Source organism: Dipodomys merriami, unplaced genomic scaffold (genome assembly GCF_024711535.1).
Source record: "Dipodomys merriami isolate MVZ:Mamm:240054 unplaced genomic scaffold, mDipMer1.0.p SCAF_34, whole genome shotgun sequence".
NCBI classification, from domain to species: Eukaryota; Metazoa; Chordata; class Mammalia; order Rodentia; family Heteromyidae; genus Dipodomys; species Dipodomys merriami.
Window position 1 is genome coordinate 4,176,792 of NW_027204937.1, and position 22,834 is coordinate 4,199,625.

Below are 22,834 nucleotides of genomic sequence, written 5' to 3' on the forward strand. Positions count from 1 at the left end.
TTCCCAGAACTGATGGTGAATTTACTGTATTTATCACTTAATCATTTCCAAAACAGCTTATGACTACACATCAGAGGTCCAGAATTCTCCTTCCCCTCCCCTCTCTCTTTGGAGTCCTGTGATAATTCTTGTTCTAAGTGGTTAAAGGTATGAGACAGAGCCTGTACAGCATCCTGCAATGCTGTCCTTAGATTCATTGCTTAAATGTCAGGATCATTTCAAGTGTGGCTTTTACATTGGAAGCTTTGAGTTACATGTGGAAAATAAGGGAAGAACACGCACATTGTTTGGAAATCAAAACAGACTGTGGCTAGGTTTCCAGATAATTTAAAAATTAGTTTTAAATTGTCCAAGATGCAAAACCTGGTGTCACCCCAACCAGTGTCCTAGGATCCCATCACTGATGGTGGATCTATTCTGAGGGTCCCAAGTACTGTGAGACAATCCAATGAACCCCATGGATGATAATGTGTTGAACTGTTAGTGTCTCCTTATGAGGGAGACAGACCAGCTTGTGGGAAACATCCCAGAGCAAGCTAATGTGACTAGGGAGCATTGGAAGACAACTGCTATATGCCAGGTGGGCTTATAAGTTGAGTAAAACTACAACAACAAAAACACCACACAAGAAGCCTGTGTGGAGACTATTAGGTTGTAGAAGGAGCATCTGATACTCCAAAAAAGTTCATTAATGGGCTGGGAATATGGCTCAGTGGAAGAGTGCTTGCCTCGAATGCATGAGACCCTGGGTTCAATTCCTCAGCACTGCATAAGCCGAAAAAGCCAGAAATGGTGCAGTGGCTCAAATGGTGGAGCGCTACCCTTGAGCTGAAGAGCTGAGGGACAGCGCCCAGGCCCAGAGTTCAGGCCCCATGATAAACAATAACAACAACAAAAAGTTCATTAACTTGCCAGGAGGAAGTGGCACAGGCTGGACTAAAATTTGGTTGATTCATCCTTATACCTCGCTTTTCCTGGGGCCCAGATGTTGGTCCTCTGAGAGCTGGAGCTAACAACACTGAGAGGGGATATGAAGATTCCCTCTTTTGATGAGCTTCACATTCTAAATAAATACCACAATTCAGAGCAAATCAAAGACAGGGTACAAGGTTTTCATATTTTCTCTTTAAAGAACACAAGCCTTCTTGGGGCCCCACCTCAGGCCTCCACCATTCCCGCTGGAGTGCCCCCAATTTTTTCCTCTTCCTCCTGGTCATTAATTTCTCAGGAGACTGAACCCTGAGAGGACCAACTAGCTAGTGGCCAGGTCCACCCTTGAACTCGGGTCCCAGTGATTCCACCTGGAATAGCTTTTGTCAAAACAGCCTGTTCACCACTCAGCCTGGTTCTCTCATCACGCCCTAGCTCAGGGCTCACCCTTCAGACTGATTTGACCACTCTGGATTTCCAGAATGTGTCTCCTTCCATGCCTTTCCCAGCTTGTTGTTCTACCTGCTTCGCTGAATAGGTGCTCCTTCACCACAGTCAGACAAAACACAGCTTCCTTCAGGAAGCTTTAGGGGTCTCCCTCCTATGTCCAATAAACTAGACTGGTCTCTATTGAACACTGGCCTCTGGGGAAGTATTTCCTGGCATCTGCTGACACACTGGACTAGACAGACAAAATAGCTTCTCTCATAGTTTACTTTCTCTTGAGAGAGAGAGAGAGAGACAATAAATAAATAGCAAACATATCCATTTAGATAGTAAGAAATGTTCTGAAGACCAAACAAGACTATAAAAGGTAGCATGAGAGATCTTTTAGATGACAGTCTGTGAAGGCTCTGTGAACGAGTGCCATGTAGAAAAGCCCCAGATGCAGCTCAGAATACTAGGAGGCAGTGAATCCTAGGATGGAGTGTATCCTAAGCAGATGGTACAGCATATGCAAAGGCCCTGAGATAGGAAATCCTGCATAGTAGAATGGCTGAAGTGATGACACAAGCAAGACTAGGCTAGATCCAGATTATTCTCTATGGTAGCTGCTCAGGTAGGTGAGATAAGATTAATCATGGCCACTTGGTCTAAGTTCAACCCAACTGTGAATGAACGAATTCATGGAGGGATGATTGAGTGAACAGAGCATGGACTATCAGCCAAGAAACGGATACGTTGATCAGAGTTCTTACTGTGCATAGTCAGCTACAAAATGAGGACTTTTGGATCAAAAGACAACAACATTTTGATCTTTAAAATGAATTAGATGATTAAAATAGAAGACAGAGTTAGTTTGAGCGTAAAATGAGTGGTATTTTACTGCTTCTTCTTTTACAAAAGTGTTAAGTCTATCCCACGATTGTTTTCAATGGGAACACTCATAAAATCTCTTTTCAAGGTAACTTGAGGATCCACTGAAATGCAGGGGTCAGCTTCAGCTCCATCCTGCTGGGAGACTAGAGTAAGCTGATACGGAGTCTGTCTCCCCCTCTGCCCCCCCACCCATGGCTCAGGGTCCTCCAAGAACAACCATTAGGGTACACCAGTGCCAGCAGGAACCCCTCACAGCAACAAGGAAGAGTGAATGGCAGGAAAGAGAAGCATGGAGGGGTCTGATGGGATCAGGCAGAAGTGACAGGGACCATCTGGAAAATTCTATGCCCCGAGGCTACCTCATAGCAATGATTACATTATGGTAGTTGGGGGATCAAAGGCAGGTGGGCACTTTATAAACTGTAGTGCACCAGGAGAAAAGGAAGGCATGACTGTTTCTTTGCCTTGGTCATTACTATCTCCACAGTCCCTGAGAAAGCCTCAGCAGACATGCTACTCCTCCCCTCTTCCAGCAGTGGTAGGGGCACAGAGCATGAGCTTGCTTCTAAGTCAGATGGGCCTCCACTCCAATCCCTGCTCTACTGACTACTAGCTGTCCCCTGACCCTGGGTGAGAGGCTTCATTTCTCTGAGCACCCTCTGAGAATTCAGAATAATGAGACCCACCTCCGAGACACTTTTGATAAGACACAAACAGGAGAGCAAACAGAATCTAGTGTAACCTCACCAGTGCTAAGTACTTCTATAGCCAACCTTCCTCCCTCCTTGGATCTTTAAGGTGCTGTTGCTGGGTGTTGGTCTGTTTTATTCCTAAAGCTGCTTGTCACATGCTAAGCTGAGTCATCCTGAATTGTAGGAGTTCCTTGTTTCCTGAAGCTGTTCCCTCCTAGAAGGAAGGATGTGTGTTCCAACCTCTGGTATGTTCTAGGTACAGGACTGAGGGCTCATGGGAAAGGTGGTATAGGACAATTTGAGGAAACTCTAGAGCCAGGCCCTGGTGGTTCATGCCTGTAATCCTAGCTATTTAGGAGGCTGAGATCTGAGGATTGTGGTTCAGCAAGTTCATGAGACTGAGTAACCACCCACCACAAAGCTAGAAGTGGAGTTGTGGATCAAGTGGTAGAACACTGGTCTTGAGCAAAAAGTATCCCTCATGACAGTGTCCAGGTCCTGAGTTCAAGGTCCAAGGAAACTCTACCTGAAAATACAGATCTGGCTTCAAATGTCCTCCTCCTACTCTGGACAGATCATTTAGTGACTTTGAAACTCAGTTTCCTCTTCTGACACATAACTCAATAGGACTGCGTAGATGTACATGGTCCAGTGCTGCCAGGAACACTGGAGACAATGCTTGGGAAATGGCCAGCATGCTACCTGGCATACACTTAGACGTTGTGAGTAACTGGGGGCCAACTGCAGCTCCTCCCAGTGTTCATTCCATCCTTACAGCGTGATCTTTTCCTGGATAGAGGAACTCTGGAATGGCGTACCCAGTGGATGGGGGAGTGTTTCTTCTCGACATTGTTCAAAATTGCCTGCGTGTGGTGCATTTCTGTTTTTAAAGGGCTGACTCATTACGCTTTGCTTATTTGAGTTTGCAACAGCCAATCAATGCCTCCAATGGACCTTGACCTGCCACCTGGTGGGCTACGCCTTTCTTCTTGCTCTTGCTTTTCCACTGATCCAAATAGGGGCAAAGGTGGCACAGACAGCTGGGGGGGGATACAAGTGGGACAAAGGATGCTGCCATTACAAGGCAGAGCAATGGCTGTCACTAGAGAGGGTTCCTTGGCTCTGTTGGGCACTGAAGTTAAAGCTACCACTCACATTGGCCTTGGAGTTATGGGGTCATGGGATGGAGACACCACGGGCACAGAACACTCACAAGGAGGAATCTAGGCTGGCTTTGTAGAAAGCTCAGGACTAGGAAAAACATGAAAGAAGAGGAAGGTACCATATCAGGTGCCATGTTGTGGGAGCTTACATGGGGTTTTGTTGGGCAGAATCCACAGGCACATTCCTTGTATCTAACACTCCTCTAGGGAATGATTTTCAGTTCTTACTGAAGAAGGTTCCAGCCTCCTGCTCTGTTGTCCTCTGAGTCCAGTCTTGGTGGGACCTTGGGTTGGCCCATAGCCATGAGGCTATTTCTCAGGGAAAACCCTTGGCCCAGTAAGTCTGTGTTTTCTTTTCTTTGGAAACTATGGTGCTGTCTATGAAAACAAAGGGATTTGGATCTTGTTCAGGAAAAATATTAACTTACAAACAAATAGCCTTGGAAAATCTGTGGCTTGCCCTCCATGCAGGGTCAGGCACACAGGGAGCCCTGCCCCTCTGTGGTTCCCTAGCTGGAGGCTACCCCTTTGTCCTGTTCTGGGTGCTCCAACTGGCTGCCCCATAGGCAATGCCTGCCCATCTTGCGTCTCTTTCCTGTGTTGCTCAGGCCCAAAGTCTTTGCATTAGCCTAGAACGTATTTCCTTCCCTGTCTGTGAGCCCCTGATCATTTTCTAAGAACCAGCTTTACATTTCCCTTTGGTTCTTATTTTCACAGATGATTATTAGTTGAGCCTCTTCTTTGTTAGTGTGGATAATTTCAATTTTCAACATTCTTCATTTCCATTGCAGTGAATAATCCCTGGTTTTATTTTTGAAAATCTTATCACTAAGTAGCTCATGCCTGTAATCCTAGCTAGTCAGAGGCTGAGATTTAAGGATCATAGAGTGAAGCTAGCCTGGGCAGATAAATCTGAGCGACTTTATTTCCAATTAACGACCAAAAAGCCAGAAGTAGAGCTGTGACTCAAGTGGTTAGAGCACAAACCTTGAGTGACAAAGGTAAAGAACAGCATGAGTTCAAGGCCCAGTAACCCCCCAACCCCCACCACATATATTGTCAAAATAACTGCTCTGAGTATGAGCCAAGCATCATGGTATATGATAGTAGCCCATGTGTAAAGCATTTAAGACAGAAACTGGTATGAAGTCAAGGCTCAATAAACATTCTTATCATTATCCTCATTATGTTTATTCTCCCACAGCACTTGAAGTGGAGATGGTTTGATTCATGCACTGGGATTGTTAAGTGTCATGGTTATAGTCCCCCCCCAGCCCCACCCAGAACAGGCATTGTGTCTGTTTCTCTCTGGTATCCCCAAGTACCTACATGTCCAAAGAAAGTTCCATGGCCTTAAAGCTGGTGACTGAGGACAGAGATTTATTTCAAGAATTCTCTAATGAGCTGGGCACCAGTGGCTTACTCCTGCAGTCCTAGCAACTCAGGAAGCTGAGATCTGAGGATTGCAGTTCAAAGCAGGAAAGTGCATGAAACTCTTTATCTGTAATTAAACATCAGAAAGCTGGAAGTGGCACTGTAGCTCAAAGTGATAGAGCACTAGTCTTGAGTAGAAGCAGCTCAGGGACAGCACCCAGGCCCTGAGTTCAAGACCTGTGATAAAAAAAAAATGAACTTGGAGTCACTACAAAAAACAAAACATAGTACTGGGAAGCCAAAAATCTTGGCTTGGTGCTCTTCCAATGATCTACTAGTTTTGTGACCACGGGAAAATGTTTTCTGAATCCTAAAAACCTGCTTCCCCAAAAGGAGATAATATTCCCCACTTCACCTTTTCACACAGGTTTGACTTGCCCATCCTAGCTCACACATGAAACTGTAAAAATGCCTTACAGGAAATGCCCTTACTGTTGGAATCATTCTAGGCTCTTTGCAATTACCACCACAGTTGGCAGAATATGAACCCCTAGATAGCTTTGGTTGGATAAAAAAATGATACATTATTTTTCACTTCTTTATAAAAATATACTGCTTTCATGTTTTGAAATATTCTTTCTCTTTAAAGCAAGAATCCAAGCATTAGCCTCGATCTTTTAAAGGGATTTTTTTCTTTTAAAAAAGTCTTTTTCATTTTATCACTTGTGTGCTTTAAAAATCTCTGACTTTGGACTTCAGAGTCACACTTGCTCAGAAAATATGTCATCAGAAGTGCACTCAAACAACCATAGTATTTATTGTGTGATTTTATTGAATTAAAGACATGAGAAGCTAGGGGATTTAAGGGAAGGTAGAAAGAAGTTAAGACATGGGTTTACTCTGAAGAGGCTTATAATTTGACTTGGAAGCCAGAGCTAAATTCTAGACCTGTGGGTAAAGACCTAGAAAAGGAGAGATTTGTCTGTCTTGTGGTTTATAGGAGTTTTAGAGAAATTGGTCCTTGGACTAAGCTTTAACGAAAAGATTCATGTTTACACTATAACCTTTGGGACACAATTCATAAGCATAGAGGAATTTACAGTCCAAGGATGGGGCCACTAAGTAGTGCTATACAGCTAATACAGCAGCATTATTGACTCTTTCAGCTCTTGGTGAACTAGCAGAAGGATCTAGGAGCATTTTAATGGTTTGTCCATTGACAAATGTCTGAATCGAAAAAGCTGCCAATATTTGTGGATGATGCTTTCATAAGGAGAAGATAAAAATCTCTACTGTTCATCAGTCATGATATACTATCTTGAAAGACATCAGAAAGTTGTTTGTAGAACATTTTAATTTTCTTGCTTCAGCATAATAATCAGTAATAACAGGTACTCCTGGATCTGTAAGGCCAAAATACAATGTTTAGGCTGTAGGAAAATTCTAATATCAATTCAAAAAAAGTTAAATATGCAATTTAAAACCCTTTGACCACAAAAAGGAAAAGAAAAGAAAAAGAAAAAAATTAGATATGAAAATAGAGATGATGTAGCCAAAGCTATAATCAGAAGTAAATTCTTAGCCTTTACATTTGCATTTTAAAATAAATGAAAAAATTGACCTAGCAAGTTAGGCAGTGAGAAGCAAAGCAAACCAAGAAAAGTGAGACAAAAAATTCAAAGATAAAAAGTGAATGAGAAACTCAACAAAATATTAGAAATCTTTCCCAAATAAATGTGAACTCATCCTTGGGAGAAGAGTAGTAAAATAGAAAAAAATTCCTCTAAAACTTCCTCTCAAGAAGAACAGGGAAAATTCAAGTAATTGGTAACTCTAAAGATTGTATAATCTATAGAACTTCCCCATTATCACTCCTAGTCACTAAACTAATCTCCTATGTTAAATAATTAAACTGCAATTTCGATAATGATTAAACAGGATCAAAGACATGAGATTAGTTTTTCACATCGTATTACTTGTAAGTAATAAAATTATTGTAATTTTTGTTGAATGTTTCTCTAAAATAATCTCCTGGCATTCTTTCAGCATCAGCATAAAAACTGAAAAATGAAAATGTATTAAGTATATATTGGTTTCCTGGAGTTTCTAGAACAAATTACCACAAACTAGGTGGCTTAGAACAAGAATATATTCTCTCATGGCTCTGGAGGCTAGAAGTCTGAAATCAAGGTATCAGGCTCTACTGTCTCTATACTCTCTCTAAAGGTTGTGGGGGACTCTATTCTTGCTTCTTTCCAGGTTCTGGTGGTTTTGGCAGTCTTGAGCATTCATTGGCATTAGCCAAGCACTCTAATCTCGGACTCCATCTTTATACAATATTCTCCTTGCATGTCTTCCTTGGTTTCTTCCACTTATTGGAACACCAGTTATTATGAGGGCCCACCCAAAATGTGGTAGAAACATTTAATTACATATGCACTAACTCTATTTCCAATAAAAATTTCATTCTGAAGTTCTAGTCAGAAGTTTGGGAAGGACACTATTCAACCATTCGATGTGTGTATTTATTGTGCCTTCAACACAACCTAGAACATCTGTATATGTGTCCATCCATGGATCAACCTCTATTCAGTCAGCCAGCCAGGAGCCAGTCGGCCAGCAATAGTTTACTCAGTGCTTAAAACGAGCCAAGTACAGTCCACAACACACACACATACACACACACACACACACACACACACGAACATAAAGATAGAGATCTTAGAACATATTATTAGGAGTTTACTACAACAGGGGTATAGTGAAAATTATAGTCTTACTGTACTAGTCAGTCTTAATCAGAGAACTGTCAGATTAGGATATCTTGTGATGGTGGAAATGTGATTAGAAATAAGAGGACAGTGACCAGGATCCTAAAATCTTATGACTCTGGATACAGTTAAGAGAATGGTTAGAATGAGGAAGGTAATCTCAGGAGTGGTTATTGGTGGCAGAGTAAGTAGAAGAGTCTGTAAATGCCCTTTGATCCTTTGATTCTTGAAGAGCTACCAGGTATAGGAGCTTGATACACACACACACACACACACACACACACACACACACACACACACACACACACGCATGTATTTGTGCCAATCTTGGAAGGGCTTGAACTCAGGGCCTTAGCACTGTCCCTGAGATTATTTGCTCAAAGCTAGTGCTCTACCGCTTGAGCCACAGCTCCACTTCTGGCTTTTTGATAGTTAATTGGAGATAAGAGTTTCATGGGATTTTTTTGCCCAGGCTGGCTTTGAACCAGAATCCTTAGACTTCAGCTTCTTGAGTAGCTAGGATTACAGGTGTGAGCTACCAGCACCCAGCTAGGTGTGATTTTTATATCTCTGGTAGGGTGACCATAACCAATTGTTGAAAGTGACAGAGATTTACATTTCAACTCTGAGTAGAAAATCTTGAATAAATCTGAATATTTAAAGACTTGACTAGGATTGATGATCCTGCCTGGTGCCCACACACTTGTAATTACCATCCTTAAAACTATTATAGCTGTCTCATGCTGGAGGAGTGGAGGGCAGTGGAAGAGAAAGAGGAGAATTACTAATAGATTGTATTAGCTGCTGACCACTTCAAATTAGTCACGAGATTTATATTTAAAAATTGATAAGATGCACACTTTAACATGTACCAATTTACAGTATTTCACAAGATAAACAGAGTGGTTTTCATAAACTACCATTACCTCTATGAACAGGTATTGTACTTGGTCCTAGAATGCAAAATTAGAAAAGATACAGGCCCCAACCCTAAGGGCTTACAAGATAGCAAAAGAGACACAACTTCATTGTGTAATATTGTTACAGATCTAACAATGTGAGAATTAGGTGCCATGGATATTTAAGGAATGAATCATTGAATGAATGTCTTGAAAGAATATATTTTTGTTGCCCTTATTCTAGCATTGACATTCTAGTTAGGCAAGCAGCTATCCCAATGTCTAGGATGGTGTGTTTTCTCAGCCTGTAGTACTTTTAGTACTAGGATGAGACAAGTTCAGAACAAACTGAGACAAGCTGGTCACACTGATTTACAGGCGTTCAGAAAAACATGACAAGCTTAAAAATAATTATGGCAACAGTATCCACAGTAGTTTTGGTGCAAACCTCTTACCATTGTGTTTCTAGCATCTAGCACAGTGTTTAGCACCTAGTTGGAATTCAGTCTGTATTGGGCAAATACACGAAGTAATTAATATCAGCCAAAATGTATTTCAGCTTCTCTGTAGCATTTTTTTTTGTTCATAGAAGAAAGAGGTGGGTGTGGGATGATTGCAAAAATAGAGAACCTGGGTATAGTAATTGGTAAATATGATGTTTAGTGGAGTCTAGTCTTTTCCAGTGGCTATTAATATATTCTTGGGGAAAGCCCTTGAAACAATAAGTCTATTATATTTCCTTTATTCGTTTTTTCCATGCTGAAGACCTGTCCCCACCCTCCCTTTTGGCTTCCTTCCCTTTTCTCTGCTGGAAGAGATAACAGACAACAGTTTCACTAGATGGATAGGATAGGTCAAGAGGTGTGCCAACACTTCCTTCTAGCAGGCTCCCAATAAGCACCTACCCTCCTTAGAAGCAAGTCAAGACTTTGACATTTCTTGACATCTCTGCATTAGTTTGGGTTTTAAATTCTCCCTCCACTCCACAGCCCATGTGTTGAAGGTCTGGGGTACTACTGGGAAGTAATGGACTTTTTAGGAAGTAGGGCCTAGCAGAAGGAAGTTAGGTCACGGGGATGTACCTTGTAGATTGGGGCAGATACGTGCTCTTCCAGTCTTCTTGCTCCCTATTTTCATTGAGGTGAATAGACCTCTTTCACCCAGCACTCCCACTATGATGTGCTGTGCTTACATAGGCCCAAAGGGGCCAATCGACTATGAACTGTAATATCTGAGAACATGAGCCAGATAAACATTTCTTTTTCTCATAAGTTGATTGTCTCAGGCATTTGCTGCAGAAATGGAAAGCTGACTCATGCATCATACTAAGAAATCGTGCAAATTAGAAGGCCTTCGTTACCGGCAGAAGAAAAGTCAAAAGATCTCAGGAACCCAACTAGCCAAACTGCCTCTGTCACTCAAGGCTTATAGCCATGATTGATTAGCAGAACAGAGAGGAAATATAGAGAAACCTAGACTAGGCCTCAGCTGCCATTTCCACTCTAGCTGTGTGGCCCTTGTCCCTTTACTACTTCGGGCTTCAATTACATTATCTCTACAATTGGTGAATTATATTTTCTTTGTCTAAGTCAGAAAACCATTCTAAGAGATTACCTTGAGTGTTGTAATAAATCATAAATCAGAGTATAAGACAAAAAATGAAAGACATTAGCTTTCGGTCCTTTGTGGAACAACGTGGGCATAAATAAAATAAGGAATAACATTGTTATTTCTCAATGGCTAATCAGTTCAAGTAAAAGAAACACTAACACAATCTAGCTTAAGCCAGAAAGGGATTTTATGTGATCAGATAAATCATGAGAGAGGCAGAGATGGAGTCAGACTTATACATGGCTAGCTGATTCTATATCCACTACCACTTCTTTCTGTTCTTCCCCACTGTTCTTCATGAGCTTCCTATATACAATGGGCATATGTGTGAATGGTAACTCTTCAAGCGTGCTTTCTAATTTCTCGTGGATTTTTAACTTGTATTTGTGTGCAAAATGTAATACATTCGGAAAAGTGTACAGTAATAGAGACACAGTTTCACTTCCATTTTTACAGTTCATGATTAGAGAGAAGAAAGTTTGTCCCTACAGCTTGAAGTAGGACAGTCTTATAGAAGTCTGTGTTTGGTCTGGCTAGGGTTGTAAGTGCCTTGGTCTGCCTTGAGTCTCTGCTTATCTTGCGGCCACGAGGAAGAGAAAGCATGGAGGAGCCGTAGCGACCATGACTTATGTTCTCAACAATGGAGTTCTAACGGTAAAAAAGATGCATGACACCCATGCAGACGCCTGGTTTCTCAGCGATGCTCTGGCTCTGGCTCTGGTGTGCAGGCTTACTGGATGTGTAGGAGGGATTTTAGTACTGACAGGAAAATCTTGCAGTCCTTGCTCAGCGTAAGTTTGGCTAGGTGTAAATACAGGATACGTGTCTACTAGCTTTGTCAAATTCAGTACAGAGAATGGAGTGAAATGAACCTGCCTGGGAATGAACTTTGACCCATGCCTGCAGAACTCAACCCATATCTTTCCAAGGGTAGCCAGAGGACAGAAATGGACTATTTGCTACAAAAGAGAGGTATGGAGCACTCAACAGCATATATCAGATACCAAGGGTGCCTCAACATCAACTCTGATCAGGGAAGTGCCACAGTGGGAGGAAAGCCTTCTAGATGGAGAAACGAGTAGATGCAACAATCCTGGGATTAGAAAGAACATGGAGGAAATAAAAGAGGGTCAGTGTTATCTTAGTATGGAGTACTGCGGTGGGGGAGCTGCTTGGAGTGGGAGAGGCAGAGTCAGTTCAGGCATTTGAGAAATACTCACATTTGAAGCCCACAGTGAGCACTTACTAGAGCTCTCTCTCTCCCTCCATCTTCTGCCAGCACTGTCCTATGACCTTTACAGGAAACCAGTGGCACAACTCCCAACCCTACCACCTCCTTTCCAGGTGTTGTCCCCTTTGAGAATGAAACTTAACAGTGGAGGGAGCCTGGGCAGATGACAAATCATTGCAGGGCTATTTTCCTCTTTCAAGAGATCTAAGCCCCACTGCTGCTCATAATAATTAATAATACTAATTGCTAACCATCGCATTTCATGCCTGCATTGCCACAGAGCATGTGAACGATCAAAGTTTCCAGGAGCCATAATTACTCCTCCTCGTAGCCCCTCCCCCACCATGCACCAGGTAACGAGGTGGTCTGAGAACAGGGTGAGGAACGAGAAAAACAGATTCCTTCCTGGCCTGGAGCAGGAAAAAGAAAACATACCAGCAAGGCCCCTGTGGTTCCTGTTGTCAAAAGGAGAGGAGAAGGGGAAAGAGGTGACCGGGGCCTCACAGGTGCACTGCACAGCTTAATTAGAAGGTTCAGAGTGCACTCTCATGAGGAAAAGGGGCTGAGGACTTGCAGATGTCAAATGTCCCTCCAGGCTGACATCACAGCAGGAGGAGATCGTGAAGGAAGGGAATAGGGACACCAGATGTCCCTCAAGATGCAGTTTTCTGCCTTATAGAAGTCCCAAACTAGCCCCAGCGTGCCACTGAGACCCAAGGGACCACGCCCAGATGGTCTTCAGCCCTATTTCTTCCTGTGATAAAATGGGGCCAAGTGCCGCTAGGTGTTTGGTGCCTCAGCAAACCTTCCCAGGGGTTTGCTTTGGTTCAAATAGGACTTTATCTCAGATGTACTTACACAGCTGAGGTGACACAAGGCAATGTGGGAAAGTGATGGAGAAACGTGGTTTGCAGGAAAATGAAAGCATAGCTAGCTAGCTACCGTTCAAGGTGTGTTTGAGAGCAGGAGGAGTGGGGACTGTGGGACACTCTGAAGTAGGGCATCACCCAGATTAGGGGAGCCAGGGAATGGAGTGAGGGCTGAGGCAGCCTATCCATGCTCTTCCCATGGGTCAAGATCTCTGGGAAAGAAGCCTTTTCCAACATCCCTAGACAGGGTGTTCCATGGCCTCTTCTCATGGAATCTTGAAGCTCTGAATGTCTCTCTTATACATTCTTCTTTAGGCCTGAATAACAGAACTAACAACAACAACAACAATAATGATCACTCTCATTTAGGTTTGTTGAGTATTTTTCAATACTGGGCACATTCAGAGCCATCACCTAGCGGAGCTCAGACTTCAAGGAATGGAGAGGTGACCTGCTCATTACACCCACTCATCTGCTTTGCCATCAGGTGCTTCTTCTCATACTTTGGCTTTAGATGGACGAAGGAAAATGCTGAACAGCTACACAAGCTTGCTACTGACCTACTAAGCACTTCACACAAGGCATCTTGTTTAATTCTATCAAGTCTACCAAGGAAATTGAAGTTCTTAGAGGTGTAGTCATTTGGCCAATGTCCCACAGTTCATAGGAAACATTTCTTCAGAGGCTTATCTCCCAGCTATCTATACTTAGACACATAATGCTATTTGGGACTTAGCATTTAATGACAAGGGTGTAATAGTTTAGGGGGAAAAAAAAGGTTGGAGGTTGGATTTGTACATTTGTTTTCTCCCTAACTTTCTTGTTCTTGAAGTTGACATGTGGAAGGAAGGGCAGGAAGTTACGTCCTTGGTAAGCTGTCCCTAGGCACCAAAAAAACACCAGTTTCTTCCTAGGTACCTTTTCTTTTCCCACCTGGAAGGTCTCCAGTGAGGAGTGGAAAGTTAAGACGTTGGAATGCAGACTGCCCGAGGTGGATGGTTTCTTCCCATCCTCAGTCCCCTGAGTCTGAATATCAGTCAAGGCAGCTGCCCAACCTGCTGAGAATAGCTCTGTCCTCCACAATGTCCTTGTCAGTCACCAGGACCAGGGACTCACTGCCCAGGCCTTTCTCTGAGGACTGTTTTCCCAGCCTCTTCAAAAGTCAGTGCTCCTGGATCCATTTCACGACATGTGTCTCTTAGAATTATGGCATGCATTCTCATTTACCAATGGATCCTCTGGTTGTCTTTATCCAGCAACCTAGGTACCCCTGGGTCTTTGGGATGTTGAGAACAGCTTCTGCCTGAGGCATTCCCAGGGGAGGCTTTGAACACTGTAGCCAGACAGAAAGGGTCAGTGGAAGGAAGTTCAAGGGTTCATAGGGTCATGAAGGAGGAGTACCCACATAGTGAAAGAAGGCTTTTGGGGTGGTTTGGTCTTAAACTGTGCTTCTGGCAGGGGCTTGGTCTTAAACCATGCACCAGGATTATCCAGGCAGAGTCAAAGGGAGGTAATTCTATGCACAGAAGAGTTTTCTGCTCACAGTCCTTGTGGTTTGGAGGAGTCACACCAGTGTACACATGCTGTGTTTATGGCTTGGATCCTCATCCTCATTGGTTAGCATCTCTACCTCTAGAATACTGTCCCCATTCCTAGTTCTTCGCTTCCTTCTCATCTGTGAGGTGAACTTGTTCCATTTCCTTCGCAGTATTCAGAAAGTTGCAGGCGGCATGGAGCTCAGGAATGCTTCTACATCATCAGGGCTACACCGGGATTCAATTTGAATCCTGGTTTTGCTTCTTATTAGCTGGGAGAGCTTAGGCAAGTTTCTTTGTTTCTTCATTTCCTTATCTATGAAACAGGAAGGTCATGATGCCTACTGAATTTGTTGGGAATTTTAGATTAGAACACCAATGTAAAATTCTGACCCCGAGCTTGCCGCAAGACAGTGTTTAGTGTTCAGTAAATGTTAGATATGGTCATATTCAAGGTGTGGGGCCCAGAACTGAACACAACTTGACCTGGGAGAGCTGGCCCAGAGCTGGACTCCAGCCTTGTGTCTGACTTTGGCCTTCATACACAGCCAAGGATTATTGGCCCTTCTGGCAGACACAGTCTCTGCTGACTCACCCCAGGCTGCCTGGCCTCTTCACTTCTTTCTCAAGGGCTGCACTGCTAAGTCATGTCTCCCAACCATTTCCCAGAGCCGTTGGTGTGGTGGAGTCTTGTCCAGAGCCTGACATTTAGGCCTGTGAAATTCCACTGTGGGTACATTTAGCCCATCCTTCAAACCTGTCCTGAACTTTGGTTTTGCCTCCTAATATTTGCTAGTCTGTTTCCTAACAGGATTTCCTCCCATCCCAATCCATTTAACAGACTGCAGCCACGAAAATGTTTTGAAAATTCTGTTTTCTTCATGTTCCTGTCCTGTGAAAATACTTCCATGCCTGCTGAATGCATAACATTCGAACTCCTTAGCCAGCAAACAAGACACGTTCTGATCTAATACCAACCAGATTTTTGGACTGCTTTATTTTCTTTGTCGGGCCCAAGTAGGGATGGCAAGCATTTTCATATCACATGATTTTTGAGAGGATTAAAATGAGATCATGCCGGAAAAGCATTTAAAACATGACTTTTAGGAACAGTGAGGGGTCTGAGGTCTTAAAACCGTGTGCAAACTAATAGATTAGCTTAGTGTCGTGGCTGTGTGGCCAGAGACCAAGAGTTTTGTCCCATGTGGCACTGGCAGAGGCTGCGGCAGCGGCAGTATTTTCTTAACGTCTGTCCATGAGCCCCAATTCCCATGGTGCTCTGTGAAGAGGAACAGATGAGAGTCTGATAGTAAATTTTGGTGATTAAATTGACTGGATTGGAGAATGCTGTTATACTTTGGGTTTTGACTGTTCCTTAAAGCTGGGGCCCAATGATCCATGTGTTTAAGACTTAGCCGTTTGGAAGTAGTGAACTTTTAAAAGGTAAGGCCTAGTAGATGTTCAGGTCATCAGAGCTATGCCTTCAAAGGTGATAGTAGGGCCAGATGCTAGTGGATCATGCCTGTAATCTTAGCTACTCAGGAGGCTGAGATCTGAGAACTGCAGTCTAAAGCTAGCCCACTTAGTCCATGAGATCTTACCTCCAATTAACCACCAGAAAACTGGAAGTGGAGCTGTGGCTCAAGGTGGTAGCCTTGAGTGAAAGAGCTCAGGGACAGCAGCCAGGCCCCACCCCCACTAAAAAGAAAAAGGTGAGAATGGGAACTATAAAAAAAACTTCATAATCATCTCTTTGCTTTTTTTTTTACTTCCCAGTCATGAGGTTTTGCCTCATCTTCACTCCCTGCTACTACTACTTGCATCTCTACCAGAGCTCTGAAAGCACTGGATCTGTCAGTCATGGATTAGGAACCCAAATACCCCTTTTCTCTTTTAAAGTTGATTCTCTCTGGTATTTTGTTATAGTGATGTAAAGCTGACCATTACAGATGCCTAGAAAATTGGTAAAGCATACTTCTGTGTCTGTGAGGATGTTTCCAGAGATGCTTGGTGTGTGGGCAGCAAACTCAGTGAGGAAGACCTTCCCAAATGTGATTGACACCATCCAGTAGGCTAAGTCTGGAGGGAATGAAAACCAGAAGTGGTAAAGTAGCTCTAACTTTCCCCTAACCACTTATTGGCTCTTTGAAGAATTCCAGGTTCTTCAGCCTTAGACTATAGACTTCAATGCATTACTGGCCACTCTCTTGTTTGGTGCTTCTGGTTTCTTAGACTAAACATCTGGTTTCTTAGGCTCTCCAGCCTGAAGAGACTCTGTAGCCTGTGATCATGTGATCCACTTGAATAAACTCTCTCATATATAATCTATTGGTTCTATTTGTCTGAGGAAACATGAGTATATAAGGGAACCCTGAGCTCAAGAAACCTGATTGTGCTGTGTGTTTGTGTGTTGTAAGTGAGCGTGTCCTCTGCTCTACAGGGAGACAGTATCTGCCTCTTCCTGTGCAAACACCCTGGAAAAGAAAGTCTGGAGGGTATGCAGTCAGACTGTTGGATCACAAAATGTGCCAAAGTGCGACATCCATTGAGCATTGCCTTCCAGCAAGGACAGAGTGCGTTGTAGGTGCCCTTCAAGCATGAGTGATGGTCAGGATGATCGAGCTGGTATCCTCTGTTTTGCTTCTCCCAGCCTGGGAGCTTCTTGTTTTCAGCATGAGCCTCACACTCCAGGCTTTCCTCAATATCCCCATTCTCAAGCTCCATCAGTAATCTTTGAATACCAGCTCCATTTGTCCAGCAAATCTCTCCCAACCAACCTCAACTCAAATAGAACTCCCCTCTCAGAACTCTAAGGGTATCTTGTCCTGTTTTCTCAGCACTTAGCAAATGCTGCTTTCCTCTCTTCAAGCTTTTACAATGTCTTCACCTAGAAAGTCTGATTACCTCACCACATCCTTTGCTGATTGGCCCAAATGACATTTACTCCAGAAAGCTTTCCTGATCTCTCCCATAGCCTAGATCAGGGGATGGCAGTGGCTCCTGTAGTATCAGGGGTGAACTCCTCCTCCCTCTCCCCATCCCTGATCCCCTCTTTGGGGGCTTGAATTCAAGGCCTCAAGCTCTCTCTTGGCTTTTTTCACTTTTTTCACTCAAGGCTGGTGCTCTATCACTTGAGTCACAGATATATCTACATTTGTCTTTTTGCTGGTTAATTGGAGGTAAAAGTCTCATGCACTTTCCTGCCTGGGCTGGCTTCAAATTGCAACCCTGGGATCTCAGCCTCCTGAGTAGTTAGGATTATAGAGGTGAGCTACCAGTGCCTAGCTTTTCTTGCCTTGATTCTCCTCTAGAATTAGAGACCCTAGAAGATCCTTGTGTGCCCAGTGCCTGCGTGGCACTGAGATACCTAATTATATTTATAAGTGAATGATCATATGAATGTAAGAATGCTTGAACCACATATTCGTGTAAATTTAACACCTCTATCTGTATTGGAAGCTCCTGCAGAGTGACTGGTGGACAGTGATACTTGAGCAAGTGTTTAGATCTGTAGACTGGTTGACAAGCTATGCAATTAGTCCTTATATTCCCCCATAGGACTGTCAAGTCCTTCTTACTTTAGAGGGTATCTGTGGACCTGTGTGTAAGAATATCAAGATTGTCAAAGGTACTATTCATTCTAACTTTATATAAGGGGAAAATTCTAGTCAGCCTCTTCATAGCAATTTAAAATCCATAAACTTCATGTTCCTTTAACTTAGTAAATATCAAACTCATTTCATCCTTAATGATCTACAAAATCAACACTAGTTTTAAATTAATGGTCTGTTTGTAGCTTACATGGCAAGTTTCAATTGCAAATGTGTTTTTACAGCACCTTTTGAAGGTTAATGTTGGAAAGAATGACAGAGAAGTCCCCACCAAACCTGGAGTCCAGTTGGAGGCTGGCTCTTGGGTTTCCATCATATGATAAAATCACACCAAAGAATAGAAAATAGAGAAACTCAAACCAAATGGTATGAGCCCTCATGACACTTGGGAGGTGGAGAGCTTGGTAGAAGAAAATCTAGTCCTTTAGGGTCAACTGATCAACATGAGTTCTGCTTTTCTTTTTCTTTTAAAGATTACTGAACCTTTCTTTCTTGTAAAATCAGGAACATAAAACACAGAATATACAATTGCCATGGGAAATCCAACAAGGTAGCATATGGTTTTTGTTGTTGTTGTGTTTTGTTTTTTGCTTTTTAATTTAGTCTGATCCAGGTGTCGGTGGCTCACACTTGTAAGCCTGGCTACTAGGAGGCTGAGGCCAGAGAATCATGTTTCAAAGCCAGCCCAGACAGGAAAGTCCGTGAGACTCTTATTTCCAATAAACCACCAGAAAACCAGAAGCAGCGCTGTGGCTCAAGTAGTAGAGTGCTAGCCTTGAGCTGAAGAGCTGAGGGACAGTGCCCAGGCATGGAGTTCAAGCCCCACGACTGCACCCCCCGAAAAAAAAACTTTATATGGATGCTGGTAACTCCTAGCTGCTTGGGAGGCTGAACTGAGGATCATAGTTTAAGGCCAGCATGGCATATACACAAAGATTCCTTGACCAATGGCTGGGCATGGTGGTACAAACCTGACATTCCAACTATGATGGGAAGTTGTAAAATAGTTCATGGTACAGGCATGCATGCATGCATGCTTGGGGAGGTTGAGGATCTGAAAAATAAACAGGGCTGGAGGTTTGGCTCATCAGCAGAATACCTGCCTACCAAGCTGTAGGCTTTGAGTTCAAATCCTAATATCTAGAAATCTAGTGCCTAAAAAAGAATTAGGATAGTATCTGGCATATAGTAAGCTCTCAACAAATGGTAGCTGTTACTATTACTAATTTTATAATCAGAAAACCTGGATCTGTATGCTGGTTCAGATACTAATAGCTGCATGCTAAGCCTCCAAAGTTGAGAGACACTGAGAAATTTCTCAACAGACTTCAGCCTCAGTGTTATCAGCTATTAAATGGGGCCTGTAACACCTGGTTCCTAGGGATGAAGTGATGATAAAATTGGAAAATGATCTGTCATGTGCCTAAACAATATGCAGCAGATGGTAAACACTTAACATCAGGTAAAATAATAACAATAGTTATTGCTTGAAGCTCTTTTTTCCCAATTGTAAAGTTGTGTCTATATGAATTTTAGCACTAGAAACAATATTTATAAAGCACCTAAGTATCTGAGTACTGGTAGCTCATGTCTGTAATTCTATTGACACAGGAGGCTGAGGTCTGAAGATCCCACGAAGTAAAGTTCAGGAGACATTTCCCCAAATAAACAACAACAAAAAGCTTCAAGTGGACATGTGGCTCAGGTGGTAGAGTGACAATCCTGAGTCTGTCTGTCTCTCCCTCTCCCTCTCTCTCTCTCTCTCTCTCTCTCTCTCTCTCTCTCTCTCTCTCTCTCTCTCTCTCTCTCACACACACACACACACACACACACACACACACACACACACACGAGATTTTGTTTTTTAAAGCAACTAACTCAAGGTTAGGCACGTACCAAATAGGTATTTGAGATAAAAGCTGCTGTTTGAAGACCCATTTCCTGCCTCTGTCTGGTTTCAGCTCTGGATGAATGAATGCAGCTCTTTCAATTTTGGGGGGCTACCCTGACAGCACTGAGTGGGGGCGAGGGGCAAGAGGGGTTCCATCAAGTGGAAACCGCAACCTGGAAGTGAACTTCCCTAATCAGCGATGCTGAATTCCAACAGCTGGTTCTACTTTGGGATCAATTGGATCCTCCTGTGCCCTCCCGCACTTTTTCGTAGGAGGAGGCAAATGCCATCCCACAGCTAAGATTTAGAAATTTGTCACACCGCATCAGAAACAGATCCCTCCGCCACGAGGTCAAGGTTTCCAGGCCAAGGTCCTGGATCCAGCAACCTCCAGCCCGGGAACCTCTTAGCTTGCTGGGTAGCCTTCAGCCATGGGTCAAGGTTGCCTGTGGCTCTACCACCAAGCGCTGTCCTGGCCTGTCGTTGGCTGGGTTACCCTCCAGAATTCCATCACAGCGGGTGAGTCACGTTCGGATGTGGAGAACACGTTAAATAACCATTTTTAGGATGTGACTGTTGGAGTGCGGAACAAGAATGTGTTTGATTTGGGGGAAAATTGCTTTCTAAATGCCTGCCTCATAATTTCTTCCATCCACCCACATTTCTGGTGGGTTCTTCCGAGGCCCGAGGGCCATCTGAGTGGCCAGGCTGTCCTGGTGCAGCAAGTTCTGGAGGAAGGTGGCTGAATGGCTGTTCTTACCCAGTGCCAGAAGCTGGGTAAGCAGAGGCATCCTGACTCTGAGCTTACTTCTGTGTGGCCTCGGGCAAATCCTTTGCCTTCTCTGAACTCCTGTTCTTCATTTCAAGAGTGAAGAGTTTGGGGTATAGTCTCTAGAATGTTCCCTTACAGCTCTTTGATTTTTCGGCTCCCAAGTGATCACAGATGCTATGCTATAATTGCCCAGTGGGTGAAAAATAGCAGCCTGCCACTCATTAACACTTAACTGGTCTCAGCCCAGAGTTAGGCGCTTTAGAATGCCATCTAATTAACTGAATGAATAAGTGCAAACACCTACGATCTTTTCTGCAAGAGAGAATAGTAAAGGAAGGAAAAGAGGCATTCAGAGCGCTTAGTACTTAGGCGCTTCCCTAGATGTGGTTATACCCATAGGTCTTCTTTTTCTGCTTTTCAGGTTCTAACTCTAATCACTGCAGTGTGTTGAGAAGAAAACTTCACTTAAAGAGAAGATGTAACTTACCATCTAACTGTAAGTATACAGTCAAGGATTCCAATCCAACTAGAAAGGGTCTATCTGTGTGTCTGTTTCTCTAGTGGACATTGAGGCCCTTCCTCAGTGTATAGGAAGTGCTCAGGCCAGTGCAGGTCCTGAGCAAAGATGGACTAAATGGATGGAGGAGTCTTGGGGATGAGCAGGCAGAAGGCCAGGGCTTTTCCCAGGCACCTGTGGTATGATGTAAGGTAAGGACCCCATGAACCCCATTTCATATACTAGAGACCCTCACTGATGGGTAAAGATAGTGACAGCCCCAGAAGCTTCCTAGAGGAGGATGTCCTCCTGCCCATCTAATAAACAGTAAGATGGGCATCCTTACATGCTCCCCCCGCCCCAGCTCTCCCCCTTTCCCCAGAGCCTCCAGAAACAAAAAAGACTTCACGAAAAGCTGTGATGCTAATCCAGAGACCTGATCCTAGTGAGGATAGAAGAACTCAGAGCTCAGGAGTCATGGTTCCCATCAGGAGCCTTTCTGAGATAGGAGGATGTGAAATTTGAGTAGTTGTACTTTTAATCAACAAATCTTTGTCAAGTTCCTACTTCAATCCTGGCACTTCTAGGGACCAGTTGTAAAACAGTGAGCAAAAAAGAATGTGTTACTTACTACCCATGTGGTACTTGTCTTCTAGTGGGGGGTGGGGAGTTGGATGGAGCAGGAGGTATATTGGTTTCCTTTGACTGTTGTTACAGATGGCCACAAAGGGGGTGGCTTAAACTGATAGGAATTTATGATCTCACAGTTCTGGAGTTGTGTGTGTATGTGAAAGTATCTGAGGAGTTAGTTCTTTGGGGAGGCTCTGAGGGAGGATCTGTTGCACGCTTCTCTCCCACCTTTGTGTGGCTACAACACTCATTGGTCTTCCTGGGCTTCCAAGAAACATCACTCCAATCTCTGGCTCCGTCTATGTATCACCTCCTTCGTGTGTCTTCTTCCTTTCTCTTATAAGGATATTTGTCATTGGATTTAGGGCCCACTCGGATCTTCCAAGATTTCACAAATAGATTTATTTTCATATGTTTCATATACATTAGTTTCTCTCTATGTACGTATATCCTGCTAGTTCTGTGTCTCTGGAGAGCCCTGGCTAACAAAATCTTTATAATCGCCTTGGTCCCCTTTATATTTGTTCCATACCTTCTTCATTTTTTAGCTGTTTCTATCCACAGTCAGCGATATGAAAAAGGCAATATAAGCACTGAAAATCTCCACATTTTATTACAGAGGGGGAAACTGAGGCACACGGAGGAGTCCTTTTATCTTTGATGTCCAGTAACAGACCCCTTTCCTGAGAGTAACAACCTTAGTCCCAACAGCTGGGTCCCCTATAGAAAGCTGAGTGAAAAGGCTGAATGTTTTAATAGGAGAGAAATGTTTTGATTAGCATTGTCATTTTTCTTTGCCTGGCCAGAGTAGAGAAACAGTTACTTTCCTCTTTGATTTTTAATATAGCATTGGTCATCAATTAGAAACCTCTTAAGATTCCCTTGGGGAGAAATGCGAGACTATTAAAATGTGGATGAGGCAAGTCTTGTAAAATAATACATAAGCAAGATCTTCTAGAAAAACCTAACTAGACTTAACAAAAAGAAAGAAGTCTAGATGAGTCATGGAGACTCGGGTTTAAAATGACCTTAGAATTTA

General features: G+C 43.3%; 1 long non-coding RNA gene across 2 annotated transcripts in view; it reads left to right on the plus strand.

Moving 5' to 3' along the window:
- Positions 1–21,089: 21,089 nt before the first annotated feature.
- Positions 21,090–22,834, plus strand: part of LOC138803315 (uncharacterized) — a 151,994-nt gene continuing 150,249 nt past the window's right edge. For both annotated transcript variants that reach the window (XR_011364931.1, XR_011364930.1), the window contains exon 1: positions 21,090–21,165. This is a non-coding gene — a long non-coding RNA (uncharacterized lncRNA). The remainder of the gene's footprint in view (positions 21,166–22,834) is intronic.